Below are 14,491 nucleotides of genomic sequence, written 5' to 3' on the forward strand. Positions count from 1 at the left end.
TAACCTTTGCTAGATGAAAAGTTGAGTAAATTACCTTAACATTATCTGATGATTATTTGCCAATCCTGTGTCTAGATACACAAGACCTCAAACAGAATCCCCAAACATATTTATTCCGAGTATCCACATCACTATATGTCCTATGCCATGCTGAACAGTGGCAGAGTTGCTGGCATCTTCTTGATGTATACTGATTCACTGTCTTATTGGTTGACTTGCAGGAAACCAATGCACATGCCCCATCAGTGAGTGTAGCTCTGTAATTCTGTAGGTTGTTCTCTCAGAGAAGAGTTTGGCTCCTGTTTTTCTAAGAAAGTTGAAATTTTGCTAACAGTTTTGACATATGTAAAAGTATCACGCTTTTAATATTACAGTTGTGGTACTGGGCAAATGATCCCATACTGAGTTCATAAGCTTCTCTTCCCCACCTCTCATACTTCTAGATCAGTGATTAGAATCATCATCTGACCAGTTGGTCAGGCTACAGACACGGGGTTTGCCCATTAATTCGTTCAATAAAAATTGAGTGCTTACTACATACTGGTTGTTCTAGGAAATGGGAATACAGCAATGAACAAAACAAGTCAAAAATCCCTGCCTTCAAGGAGCTTATGTTCTAGTAGCAGGAGATAGACAATAACCAAAATAAATAAGTAAATTACTGTATATTGTAAATCAAAAAGTGATAGGTATTAAGGAGGAAACTTGGGATTACTGTCATGGACGTTGAAATGTTTAGTAGGATGATGAGGGGAGGCCTCACTGAAAAGGTGATATTTTAAAAAAAGACCTGAAGAGGCAAGGGTGTGAACCATACTGGTATCTGGGCAGAGCAAATAGCAAGAGCAAAGATTGTAAGGCAAGCTCATGCTTGGAATGTTTGAGAAGAGCAGGATATGGGAATGGTGAGGTAGAGTGAGCTGCTAGGAGGGCAGTAGGGGTGAAGTCACTGAGGCAATAGGGCTGGGGTGGGGCTGTGTTGTATAGACTTTGTCATCCTTGTGGCCCATTGTAAAGACTTTAGCTTTCTTTTATTTTTAAACAAATGCTTTTCTTTTTTTTTTTTTTAGGATAAATTTATTTATTTTTGGCTGCGTTGGGTCGTCGTTGCTGCCCGTGGGCTTTCTCTAGTTCCGGCGAGCAGGGGCTACTCTTCGTTGCAGTGCACGGGCTTCTCATTGCAGTTGTTTCTCTTGTTGCAGAGCACAGGCTCTGGGCGCACGGGCTTAGTTGCTCTGCAGCATGTGGGATCTTCCTGGAGCAGGGCTCGAACCGGTCCCCTGCATTGGCAGGTGGATTCTTAACCACTGTGCCACCAGGGAAGTCCCTAGCTTTCATCTTGAATGAGATGGGAGCCATTGCAGGGTTTTGAGTTGAGGAGTGACATGACCTGACTCATCTGTTGAGAGTGAGGACTTCCCATCTCCTTTACTCTCAGTCAGTCTCCAAGGACTATCAAACCTATTTCCTCTCTATCTCTCAAATCTGTCCCCTCTCTCTCTCTCTCTTTTTTTTCCCATCATCACTGCCAGCACACTAGTTCAGGAAACCTTAATTTCTTTTTTTTTTTTTATATAGATGACTTTTTTCCAATTTAAGCTTTTCTTTTTTTTTCATTTTAATTAATTAATTTATTTATTTATGGCTGTGTTGGGTCTTCGTTTTTGTGCGAGGGCTTCCTCTAATTGCGGCAAGCGGGGGCCACTCTTCATCGCGATGCGTGGGCCTCTCACTATCGCGGCCTCTCTTGTTGCGGAGCACAGGCTCCAGACGCGCAGGCTCAGTAATTGTGGCTCACGGGCCCAGCCGCTCCGCGGCATGTGGGATCTTCCCAGACCAGGGCTCGAACCCGTGTCCCCTGCATTGGCAGGCAGATTCTCAACCACTGCGCCACCAGGGAAGCCCCAAAACCTTAATTTCTTACTTGAGTCATCTCAATAGCTTCTTAGTAGATTTCCGCCTCCTGTTTTCTTCCCTCAAATTCATTCTCCACAATGTGTCCAGAGTAACCACTCTGAAAATTTCATAGATTTACACTCCTGGTTAAAGCTATTAATAGTCTTCTTTTTTTTACGCCTGAAAATAAATTCCAAACTCCGCAACATGACTTTCCATGGTCTGTGTCCCAATCTCCAGCTTCATGTATCCCGTATTCTCCCACTTCACACGATAACGCTCTGGCCTTACTGAACTTAGTTCCTTGAATACACGATGTTCTCTTTGCTTCTGAAACTTCACGGATCATTTACTCCAGGAAGACTTCACTGATTTTAAAATCTGAATTGGTTTACCTTCTTTTTGCTCTTATACCACCCTCTACTTTCCCTACACTGAATCTGTCATTCCACATTCCCATTGTTTCATTATCTCTTTTCCCATTCTGCCCTTAGGCTTGGTGAGGACTGTCTTGCTCATTTTATCCCCAGTGTTGCACTGTTTATGACACATAGAAGGTGCTCGATAAACAAGGGGTGAATGGTGAATGGATGCCAAAACTTCTTGACGGATGAGAACACTTTAAGGCCATTAACAAATTCCTTTTTGTCACAGCCAGGAGACACTCAAATATTTGTTGTGTGCATGAAAGAAGGAATCAATAAATAAAAGATTTGTTTTGATCCTTTGTGTTCTGCTTATTTCCCCGATTGTCCAAATGCTCCTCAGTAATGTGATATGTGGCCTCCCACTGGTCATACACATATGTGGAGCAGGTAATGGCTTACACAGTGTAACCTTGTGGTTTTAGAAGCATCCCTCACCATGAATCCTCCCCAACTTCAGCCCTGGAGGCACTGATACGAGCAGCACTGATTTGGGCTAGCTTTAGACACATGATCAACTTCAGAAGACTAAAACAGCAATGATCTAAGTGGTGGGCAGCAGAAACAGTGACTTTAGGGGAGGCCAATAGTTTCCACAACCAAAGGAGAAACTCAATAATGGGTTACAACTATAGTGCCATTTCCTTTTTTTAAGTTTGAATGCAGCAGAAGCCTCAGCAGTGAGTGTATACTGAGATTTGTTCATGAGTACATGTACAAGACCCATAGGCCTTTTAGAAATAGGTGGGCAGTTTTGGAGAACTTGAGTTTCCTCAATCATGACTAGATGGGCATATTTGATTTCTGTCTTTGCCATTAATTTATCAGAGGGATATTACTTGTAAGTTTTATTCCCAGGATGCAGTGACCTAGAGAAACATAGGTTACATCCTCTTACAGGTAGTACTGTTGGACTTCTCCCCAAATCATCAACCTATGAATAAAGGAAAGCTAAATGTATTAGCTCACTGTAGTAAGGGAGACCACCACCTTACCAATCCCAGCAGTGTCTCAGAAAGTGGAAGTCAGAAGTGGTCTAATTTTAGGGCTTTGGGGTCTGAGCTCAAAGTGGTTTGAGGTAGGTCTTTCAAGATGAAGAGATGATCTGGATTGGGCAAAGTCTGTGATATAATAGGATTGGTCGACTCTGTGACACAAGGGTCTTGAAACAAGCCATGAGTAAACTTGGTATGATAAGTAAGTGTTTGCCAAGGTGAGCAGACTCTTGTCTCTGTTAATTATCTGTGGGAATTTCCTGAAGCAAACAGTGAAGTTTTTTCTTTTTTAATTGGTTTATAGCTTTATCTTTCCCAGGCAAAGTTTCCTGGAACAAACAACTAATTCATGTTGACCTAGCTGATCTATATTCTTTTTTTCTTTTAAGTGACAAACAATCTTTTTATTGTTCGCTGAAAAGTACAGGTCTGGAAAGAGTTTATTGCATTGTGTATTGAATGCAAGGTCTGATATTGCAAGGTATATATGACATAACAGTGTAACTTATATGAAATGATATATATTGTACATAAAGACAGTGCCCATCCCTCTAAACACTAAATTTAATGGAATGAAGTCTCTTATTAAATGAGAAATATAAACATTGCAATCATAAACAAAGTGCACTAAGCAAAGAACTTTAAAATAGTTTTGTTGTGACATCTTCTTTGTCTACCTGAAGTTAGGAATGGTGGAGCCCAGGAAAAACTTAGCCAACAAAAAGCTAACACTCAAGGAGCTCTTCCCAGGAAGCAGGCTGCTGATGCCCGAGACAGGCTGGCACCCTGGTTTCCCTGGAGCCATTAGGCCCACTCTAACTACCAGTCCCTGTCTTGGGGCTAGTTGGAGGCAAGTGGGAAGAATACCAGGTAGAAGGCAGATTCTATCACAACTGCTTGTACCACACCAACTCTACACCTAGCACTTCTGATGTGTATCTTCCACTCTGAGCAAATACTGAAATGTGCTTGAGAACAAAAATAAAACATTGGGAACAAAAGCCACTTTCTATACAGTCTGCAAATACCATTTATTCCTTTTAGCCATGTTTTCATGAAGATGCTCTAAAAGAGGCTGCTACTACTAAATTGCCAGTCAGGCAGGCCAGGATCAAGGGAACAGAACTTCTTCAGTTACAACTACGAATTCAAATGGGTTAAAATACAAATTTATTAGGGATCCAAAATCAATCTCTATTATTCCCGTGGCAACATAGTCAAGGGCTGCAACAACATTCACATTCCAAGGTCAGCTTGGAATATACCCACATTTCCCTCCAAACTGAGAAAGCCCTGTGTAGAGGAGAACACACAAGATTACCACCACCACCTCCTCTCCAAACAGCATCAGGGCACGGAAAGCGCATCACAGATAACAAATGCCAAAAATTAAAATTAAAATTAAAAAAGCACATCTCAATATATCCACAGCAACAGAGGAAGACTTCTCTCCCCTGGTCTTCCTTGGCATAGGCAAAGCAGGACTGTTTGCAACAAGAGTGCCTAAGCTGACTACGGCCACACTCGTGAGAGAAATAAGGATTACAAAGTTTCTCTGTTCCCAGGTAATCAAGGATTATCAAATAATTTCCGGAACTAAGACAGTAGTCTCACCATCAAAGAAAATTTTCTTCTTGCCCAAGATGTTTTTATAAATGAGATTTCCCAATATCCCAGATTCTTTACTTAATATTAAACTACTAATGCACCAAGGACATCCTCAGAGCTCAAGCAGGAGTAATATTAATATTCTCAGATTTTTCTAGACTTTGCAGATCCACAAATATTTTATCAGACTATCCACTTAAGAGATTTGTAAGTCAACAGTAATAAACCAACTCTACATTTTTCTTATTGTTTATTAAAGAACACCTCACTCCACCAGGAATGAACCCCAGTTCAGTGGGTATCTTGTTCCCCTCAGCTCTACAAAGTAAATTTACTGTTCAGTCTCCATGTCCTTGACTCTTGTATGACTCACCTAGTCTAAAGAAAATCTTGTATAAAAGTGGAAAATTGCATACTCCGGAGGTAGCATTGGTATTAGTGCTGAAATAAACTTTAGGGGAATAACTATAATTGCTTATGGGACTGTTTACAGTCTTGCTAGAAGCCCTACTCCTCCTGAACCCCTAGATTGAGAAATTCGAATAATTTAAACATGAGAGGGGATTTCATTGATAAAGGTCTAGTTTGCATGAAAGATTCTGGTCCATGGAAAGATGTGCGTCTAGCCCAAAATACTGGCCACATTTCCATTTTAAACATGTCCATTATTCTTCCCCACCAGAGTATTGTCAAATTTCTTCCGCCCCTCGTGTCACTGGTGAGCCCTCTCATTGCTGCTTCTATTTCTTTGGGCTGTTCTACTGCACATATGAGATTCACTGAAGTTCTCACTTTAATGTGTAGGGAATTTCCATTTCACACCATCAGCGCCCTAAAAACCATCAACTTGGAACAATTTCTAATTAGAAAAGGTACAATTCCTCTTTATAAAGGAAACCAAAAGGGTGGTCTGGAAGATGAAAAAACATCTTAGATATTCCTATAAAATGAATGCTTTATCTGCTACCAAAACCCAGAGACATTTACTGGATCTAAAGATTACATGGATTACGTAAAAGCATGAACATGGTAGTGTAAAATGTATTTTCAATTTACCACTATATTATTTGGGCGGAAGCACTAGTCAGTATTACAGGAGCAAACTCAAAGCCACCCTACTGGCTTGTTTTCCTCCTGCTTTCAGTAAACTTCCACCAGCCCCAGTGAAGCCCGTCCCAGGGTACATCACTCAGCAACCTGCAGAGCTGCTCAGAGATGCAACTAGCACTCAGTGGGTAAACACTGCCTTGGGGCAGACCCAGGAAAGACTTACAGAAGATGCACAAAAATTCTTGGTTTTATAATATCTTCCCAGGAAGTCAGAAATAATTGGTTTTTAGTTAAAGACACTGAAATCTATGCTCAAAAACAATGTAATGCCTCAAAAAAGCAAAATCGAGAAAGGAAAACTATAGAAAAATACAGCTTAGTAATAAAAAGCTTACTTCGGTTAAATTATCACAGTAAGTCAGTGCAATTTATTATTGTAGTTAGAAGCACAGCCTACCATGTTCTCATAAAACAGAGTACTAGTGAAGTACGAGAAAACAGTTCACAGAGATGATAGCCCTTTAGCCTTTTGTGACTTCAGAACTTAAAAAGACGAAGGCCAACTAGGACGTCTATTTGACATCCAGATAGTTACTTGCTCAACACAAACTGAGTTAGGAGATAGCTAAACATCTCATTCTTATTTACTTATGGTGTTCTCAGAAAGTTCCTATTTGGACGTGGCTAGTTCTCAACCTGGCTGCACATCGGAGTTTTATCTAAGAAGCTTTAAAAAATTACCAGACCAATTAATGCCCAGACCAATTACATCTGGAGGGTGGCGCCCAGAACATTAGTCTTTATGTTTTCCCAGGTGATTCCAACTTGCAGCCAGGCTGCACACCACTGATGTATCCCTTTCAGAAAGCCGTTGCACGAAAGCCATATCGTATCTAGATAGTACTGTTTATTCTAAATTTCACCAGAAAAATGCACTTTTAGAAGAAGACACAGTTGTGCTTCTTCTAAAGGCTCAGCTTACTGTTTCAGAAGCGCCCGTCCTTGGAGGTTATCTGGAGCGCTGCTTGAAGAGGAGGGAGTCCTAGTCTTGGCAGAGTAGGCAGAGTTTCAGTCTCCGGCAGAAACGAAGAAGGTCCAGACGCCCGTGAGCACCAGGATGATGTATGCAGACACCAGCTTTAATCCATAACGAGGATTTATGAAGCTCAGGGCTGACACCAGCAGATAAGGGAGAAGAACTACAAGAAGGGCGTACCACTTTTTTCTTCTCACAGGCATCCAAACACACAGTGCCCCAGAACACGTGCAGCAGTATGATCCCAGCGTCATGAAAGCTGAATTTAGGAAGCACTGGGGAGGGTCTCCATGAATGCCAACCGTGCCCGGCCCCAAAGAGTCAGACAGGGTATTTACAAAGGAAAATACTCCACTCATGATTCCAAAGCCCAAACCAGAAACATAAGCCATTAATCGCATAGAAGGTGCTGTCTCCCCTGGGTTTATACTCCTCAAACCCATACGGGCTTTAAAAAAAAAGTTTATAATATGCAAAACATCACATTTCTTGGATAAGGACTAACACTCCAAAGACCGGCAGATATTTCTGTATTGGTCCATCTTTGTCGTCAGCAATGGTTGCTACCATGAACCAAACAAGGGAGTGAAGCAGCAGAGACACCAACCTGAAGGAAGCTCCAATGACGGGGAAGATGATACGCAACGGCGGTGGCGATGGTGAAAATGCGGCGAGCGAGCGCAGGCGCGAAGGCAAGGAAGGCGCAGCCAAGAACACGGCCGCCGTCATGGCAACGGCGGAAGCCGGTCCGGGGGCCTCAGCTGATGTACATTCTTAATTAAGCCATGTTAAGACAGATGGTCTCAGCACTCATACCTTTTAATTACTGTCACTCTTAAATACTTTGGGACATTATGTGTCTCAATAGTTTCCAAGAACAGGTTTTGAAAAGGAGAGAGGATGAGGGTATAAAGCCTGAGGAGAGAGAAGCAGCACTATTGATAAAGGCTAGCCTGGGCAGCATGCAGAAAATGAGGGTGACAGAAATAAACTTACGTTTGTACAATTTGGTTTTAGGTAAGGTTTTTGCTTCAGCCAATAGAGTAATCAAACACAGATTTGATCTTTCCTTCCAGAGAATCACCTGTAAAAACCAACCACTGCTTTTTCTCGTTTTGATTTTTTATATTTTTTACTATTTCAAAAAATATTTATTTATTTATTTGGCTGCACTGGGTCTTAGCTGTGGCACAGCTAAGGATCTCTGTTGCTGTGTGCAGGGTCTTCTTTAGTTGCAGCATGCGGAATCTTTACTTGTGGAATGAAGGATCTAGTTCCCTGACCAGGGGTCCAACCCAGGACCCCTGCATTGGGAGCGTGGAGTCAACTGCTGGACCACCAGGGAAGTCCCTCACTTTTTGATTTTTTAAAATTGAAGTATAGTTGATGTACAATATTATATAAGTTACAGGTATACAACATAGTGATTCACAAATTTCAAAGGTTATACTCCCTGTGTTGTACAATATATCATCGTAGCTTATTTATTTTATACATAATAGTTTGAACCTCTTAATCTGCTACACCTATCTTGCCCCTCTTACCTTCCCTCTCTCCACTGGTAACCAAGAGTTTGTTTTCTATATCTATGAGTCTGACCAACCACTCCTTTAAATGACTGAGATTGAAGTCTCCTGCTGCACTCCAGACAGTTACGACCCATGGAAATAGACATTCCACAGATGATGGTGGGCCGAGTGATGGTTTCTCACCTACTCTTCTTTCACAGCACGCATTTCAACACGGCAATGATGAGTGAGGGAATTATGATGAGGAAATGATAATGTACTACTACGGCAAAAAAAAAGCGCATCCGTGTTCTGGTATTAAAATAGTTGTGGATATTTGGTTAATCTAGGCTCAATGCTCTGAAACAGTCTTCAGTCAGTAGTTTAGGTAAATACTCTCTCGTCATTGATTTAACAAGGCTGAATGTATGGTGACTGGACATTTTCAAGGCTGTAGACTGTAGGAATGAATAACTCAAGGTCTGGAGTGACATGGAATTGGATATAAATCCTTACCCTAAAAACTTTTTAGTTTTGTGATCTTACATAAGTTGCTACTTAGTTACAAACCTAGTTTCTCATATATGGACATTAGGTTCATTTTTTTTCACATAGAAAATGGCGATCATCAGTAGCACCTGATACGACTGTGGTAAATAACAATAACAGCTATGTAAAACTGTCAGCCTAGCTCATAGTGTGGACTCAGTAAATGTTAGACATTATTATTATCATTATTCCTAGGTATAAAGTATGCTTTGGTGCTCATTTAAAGATGAGAGACATAGATACATAGATTCAAAGAATAGTAGAGTCAGGAGGGACCATAGAGATGTTCTGATCCAGCATCTTTATTTTACGGGAGAGGAAGCTGAAGACCAAAGGGAGCAAATAATACCCAGAGTGAAAAAGCCAGTTAGTGGAAAAGGAAGGCATCCCATTTCCATGGCTTGCCTTGCAACCAGCGTGTGCCTGTGAAGGGCAGCTGCGGGAGACGAGCCTCTGGGGTTCTGGTTGATAGCCACTTGTGCAGAGCCTTTTGTTCACTGTAGATGGTTAGGACCTGATCTAATTTGCAGTATTTTCAGCGGAGAATTGAAAGCGGTCTGACATGATTTGACTCTTGGAGCTCAGATCCTTTAGTTTACTGGGTACAGTCTCATTACTTTGCAATAACTAATATCTTTAGGGTGTGCAGTAAATATTTAAGATTTAAATAAGCCCTATGTGAATGCTAAACTCCTCATTTGTTGACACATTCTTCTCATACTCAGCAACTATTCCAGCAGCTTCTCTTGCCAAGGAAATACCAAATATGTTGAAAGAAAAAACAGCTGCAAATATCAAAAAACCTAGCTTTTTAAGGGGGTTTCCAAAATAAATGGTTGAAGAACCTAGAAAGTGATTTTACAGTGATGTAGAACAAACCTTTAAGCAATTATAGCTTTTAGTCTTAAATCAATAAAATTTTATTGAGCATTTCCTTTGTATGAAGCACTGTAGGTAATTTAAAGACGTTATTTTTGCCTTTAAGGTGCTAACAATTTAGTAGGAAAAATAAAATGTAAGTAAGTTAATCAAAAGTTACATAATAAAATGCAACTCAAATAACATTTGAAGATGAACACCAGAGGGCATTGGTAGGCAGAGCCTGACGAGTTGCCAAATGAACGGCGTAGCTCATTTTGCTTTCCCCCTTCTTTCATGACAGTGCCTGATTCTGGTTTGGGAGTTACCTGTCCCTTGCAGTCTTGGGGAGCTGTAACTCCAGTTGCTGTGCATTTCTCTAGCCAAGGTGTGATCTTGTGAACCAGGTCATGCCCACCAGCCTGTCTTCCAGAGTGACTTGAGGATTGAAATTTTTGATAAAATTGTTATCCCCTTTGGCTGACTTAGTTGCTGATCTTTGCTGAGCCATCTCTAGCCTTCCAGTCAATTCTTATGCTGTTAGCTGGGAATAAACTCCTTTTCTTCACGAGTTCATTAGACTCAGTGTATGTGGCAATGGCAGCCCGAAGGGAAAGGAGATGCCACTTTGACTGTAGGTGTCAGGGAAGAAAGGAGGTGACATTTGAGTGGGACCTGGAAAGGGGGTGAGGGTAAATAACTGAGGACTTTCAGTTCGGTGTTTGGTGACATCCTATTATTTCTAATTCTAGACCACTATTAGAACCATTTCTGTAGTTTGTGAACTAATTAGAAAGCTTGTTCACAAATCCTGAGGATTTAATGCTTTGCTAAGTGCAAACCAAGGGCAGTAGAGTTGGAAAATATTTCAAGATTAGTTAGGTTAAAAAATAGAAAAGATAGGGCTACAGATGTAACTACAACTGAGAAGAGGTTTATTTCTACCCTGAAAGTCACTGTAGTGGTCTCTTCTCATTGTGTTTGTCTCTTTTTCTCATCTTGGTTCTATGATAATCCACATTTAAGAGTAGAATAAATTCATTCTTTAGTCTATCAAGATTCATTAAAACATAATCTGTACTTTCTTCACTGAACAGATAGAGTATTTGAAAATTATATTATCTCCCATTCAACAGTTGTTGTTAATATTTGAAACCACATATGGTGCTGGTAAAGAGCTCTCAGACATTAGTGAATATAATTCACCAAATTCACTTCACATGCAAAACCATTGTATAGCTTGATTAAATAATGTGTGTGAAATTCTGTCTGGAGATACACACACACTTCCTAAGCCAGGAAGAGACAAATACCAATACTCTGGGCTAGAATTTGGTCCAATTTCACTCTAAAAAACAATTTTGCTGTTGACAAAATGGAAATGTGCTGAACAACTGGGAAAAGGAAAATGGAGAGGTTAGCAAGGTCCAACTTCCCCTTTTCTCTTCTAAATGTATCATTTTATTTTTCTAAACCAAGCTCTTCTTAAATTCCAGAAGAGGAAAATATTTTTTCTTAACTTGATTTTTGAGAGGGAAATAAGTGCATTTTCTGCTTCTGCTTGTGTAATTAAAATACTTCCTACCTTGATTTTTATAGCAAACTGGTAACGCCCACATTTGAATTTCTAGCAAACCCTAGAACATAACACTATACTCGTTTTGCATTTATTCCTCACTGGCTGGACGAAGTTTTAAAACATAAGGTAAATCAAGTGGGGAGATTAAAATCAGATGGTTTTGCATAGACTATCAGTAATGAGGGTAAAACTGGCATTTTTCTATCTGCTTATTTGACTATACATTTTTGTACTTATTTTTAAGGCCAAACTAGATGAGTTGGAAAGTGTTGTTGAAGTCCAAAATGGAAAACATTTCTTAGTCATTTTCGTAGTGAATTTTGAATCTTTAAAATGCCCATGGCCAGACTATGCCGGGATATGATCAAGTCGGTTTTTCTTTCCTCAAGGAGCTTATTTAAAAATGTATGTGGCAGAGGCTTCTCATTTAGCGTATCTAACGGAGCTCTTTGGGAATCTTACCCTTGTCTTCTTGTGTTGCCATGGGAATGTCCATTTTTATATCTTCAGAGAGATACTGTTTTTCAGTGTGGTAGAGCAGAGAGAAAGTGGGCCCTACATTTAGGAAATAATGTATCTACGTCTGGTCTTAACTCCTTACTAGCTGTGTCACTGTAGGTAACAGATTTAAGTTCTCCAAGCCTCAGGTTTTTGTTTTTTAAATGAAATTTAATGTAACTTTAATGTAATTTTTATTCTGAAGGGTTATTATAAGCATTAGAAGTCATGAGTGCATCAGAAGACATTTAGTACATAATAGTATTATTATACTGATGTGATTGTGAAAAGGCATCTTAACATGTAAATATTTCCTGCCTGACTCCACGCTTATATCTCTCTTAGAGAGCTTTCTGTCTTTGTTAGCTCAGTCCCTGGATCTATTTGTGATGTAAAATTTAAAAAACAAAAAAATAGTAGAGAAGGAGGTGATCTGAGATGGAAGTAAAGGAGAAAGGGTTGAAACAGAGTGTTGCCATTTCATTTCAAAGAGTTGAGGATGCTGGGGGTGACAGACGGCAATTTGGGTGGGTGTCAGAAAGAGTTTGGTGGTTTGTTGAGGTGAGGCCCTAGAGCAGTACTGTTCAGTAGAACTTTCTGCGACTATGGAATTGTTCTCTACCTGAAATGTCCAACAACATTGCCACTAGCTACACGTGACTATTGAGTACACGAATGTGGATTGTGTGACTGAGGAACTTTTATATTTCATTTAATTTTAATTAATTTAAACTTAAATAGTTATGTGTGGTTAGTGGCTATTTTATGAGACAGCACAACTCCAGAGACTCTAGAGGATATGAGAGACTGAGGGAAGGAAGGTAAGGAGAGCAGATTTTAACAAGTATTGTCATGAATTGCAAATTAGATCCTTAATATTTCTTGATAAATGTAACCAAAAATTTGAAATTCGTTTGAAATTAGTTCTGAGAGCTGGATTGCATATAGATATAGATATACATATACATATACATATGATTCACAGCTGAGGACAGGACACACGGGGCCCTGACTAATATTACACTTACATGGGTAGTAATAAAAATTTCATTTCATTAACATGATGATAATTGAGGAATTTTATGGACATAAAGCTCATAATGAAAGAGTTTATTTACATAAACTCTTTTCATTTTAAACACACAGCCATACCCACACTTCTCATCTAGAACTCAAACCGTTATATAAATAAGTCTAAATATTTCATTTAGAAAATTAGAGCTAATTCTCTATAGGCTTTATATTGTGTAGCAGGATTTGTTTTCTCAAATAATGATGACAACCACCAGCACCACCAGGACCCATTTTCTCTCCAGGAGCCCAACAGATGAGTCTTGAAAATTCAAGAACCTTCAGAAATGCGTAAAATTGTGTGTGTGTGTGTGTGTGTGTGTGTGTGTGTGTGTGTGTTTGGGGGGGGAGAATCTACATTCATTAGAGATTTTGTATTAGATATTTATCCTTTTAATTTTTCTTCATCTGCCTGGGATATGATAGCCTTGTTCATTTCCCATTGTTAAACCTAAAAATACCAGACAAATGCAGAGCTGGAGTTGTGAACACTGGTCCCTTTACCACTGTTCCTGAACTGGAAATGAAGACATGGTGGGGGGCATGGAGGGTACACTCTGATGGTGGTGGCAGTCATACCAAGAGTGAGTCCGGATGGCATGGAGGATGTCAGAGAGGCCGCAGGGCTGTCCTTACTGGCACCAATTCTGCAGAAAGATTTTGGATATAGTTTCTGCTTGCATAGGCCCAAAGCTAATTCATCACCATGTCCAGAAGTTCTGTGAACTACCCAACATCCCTTTAATGGATCAATATTCCACTTACATTGGGCAGAATAGGCTTTTGTTGCTTGTAACTAGAACTCCGACTGATTCAGACACTCAAAAGGATCTGTAACCCTAAAATGGTTAAGGATTATCCCATAAAACCTCATTTATTATGACTATGAGTCCATCATAAGTGGTATAACGAAGACAGAATCACAAAAATCCAGAGCTGGAGAAAAAACGTATTCTTTTAAATGACAGCTAGCGTTTTTTCAAGAGTGTAAACTGCACTAAAATGTAGACAGAAAAAAAGAAGAGTGATAAGGCTTACCTACGCACCCTTGGTTTGTAAAGGAGAATATAAAGATTCCAAATTATCTCCACCGTGGTGAACACCTTAGTAATGAAAGAGCCTATTCTGTCTAAAGGCTTATAATGCCGGGAGTCTAATATGTTCCTTCTGCCCAAATATGTGAATCCAACGACACTCAGTATTCTCCATCTTCCACTCTCTCTCCCCAAATGTGATTATCAGTGATGTTTCTAGTCAATACTATGACACCCGATCTAAAAATTCAAAGTATTCAAACATATATTAATCAATTCAAACACATATTGTAGGCCCCATGTAGGCATGGGCCTACAATTTTCCCATGCCCCTAGATTTGTAGAAATTAATACAAATATACAGATTAATCCTTACAAATTGAT

The 14,491-nt window shown here is 39.8% G+C and overlaps 1 pseudogene; it reads right to left on the reverse strand.

Annotated features, from left to right (window-relative positions):
- Nucleotides 1-6,983: 6,983 nt before the first annotated feature.
- LOC132365163 (gamma-secretase subunit APH-1B-like) lies at nucleotides 6,984-7,739 on the reverse strand (annotated as a pseudogene).
- Between the last annotated feature and the right edge of the window lie 6,752 nt (nucleotides 7,740-14,491).

Source organism: Balaenoptera ricei, chromosome 4 (genome assembly GCF_028023285.1).
Source record: "Balaenoptera ricei isolate mBalRic1 chromosome 4, mBalRic1.hap2, whole genome shotgun sequence".
NCBI classification, from domain to species: Eukaryota; Metazoa; Chordata; class Mammalia; order Artiodactyla; family Balaenopteridae; genus Balaenoptera; species Balaenoptera ricei.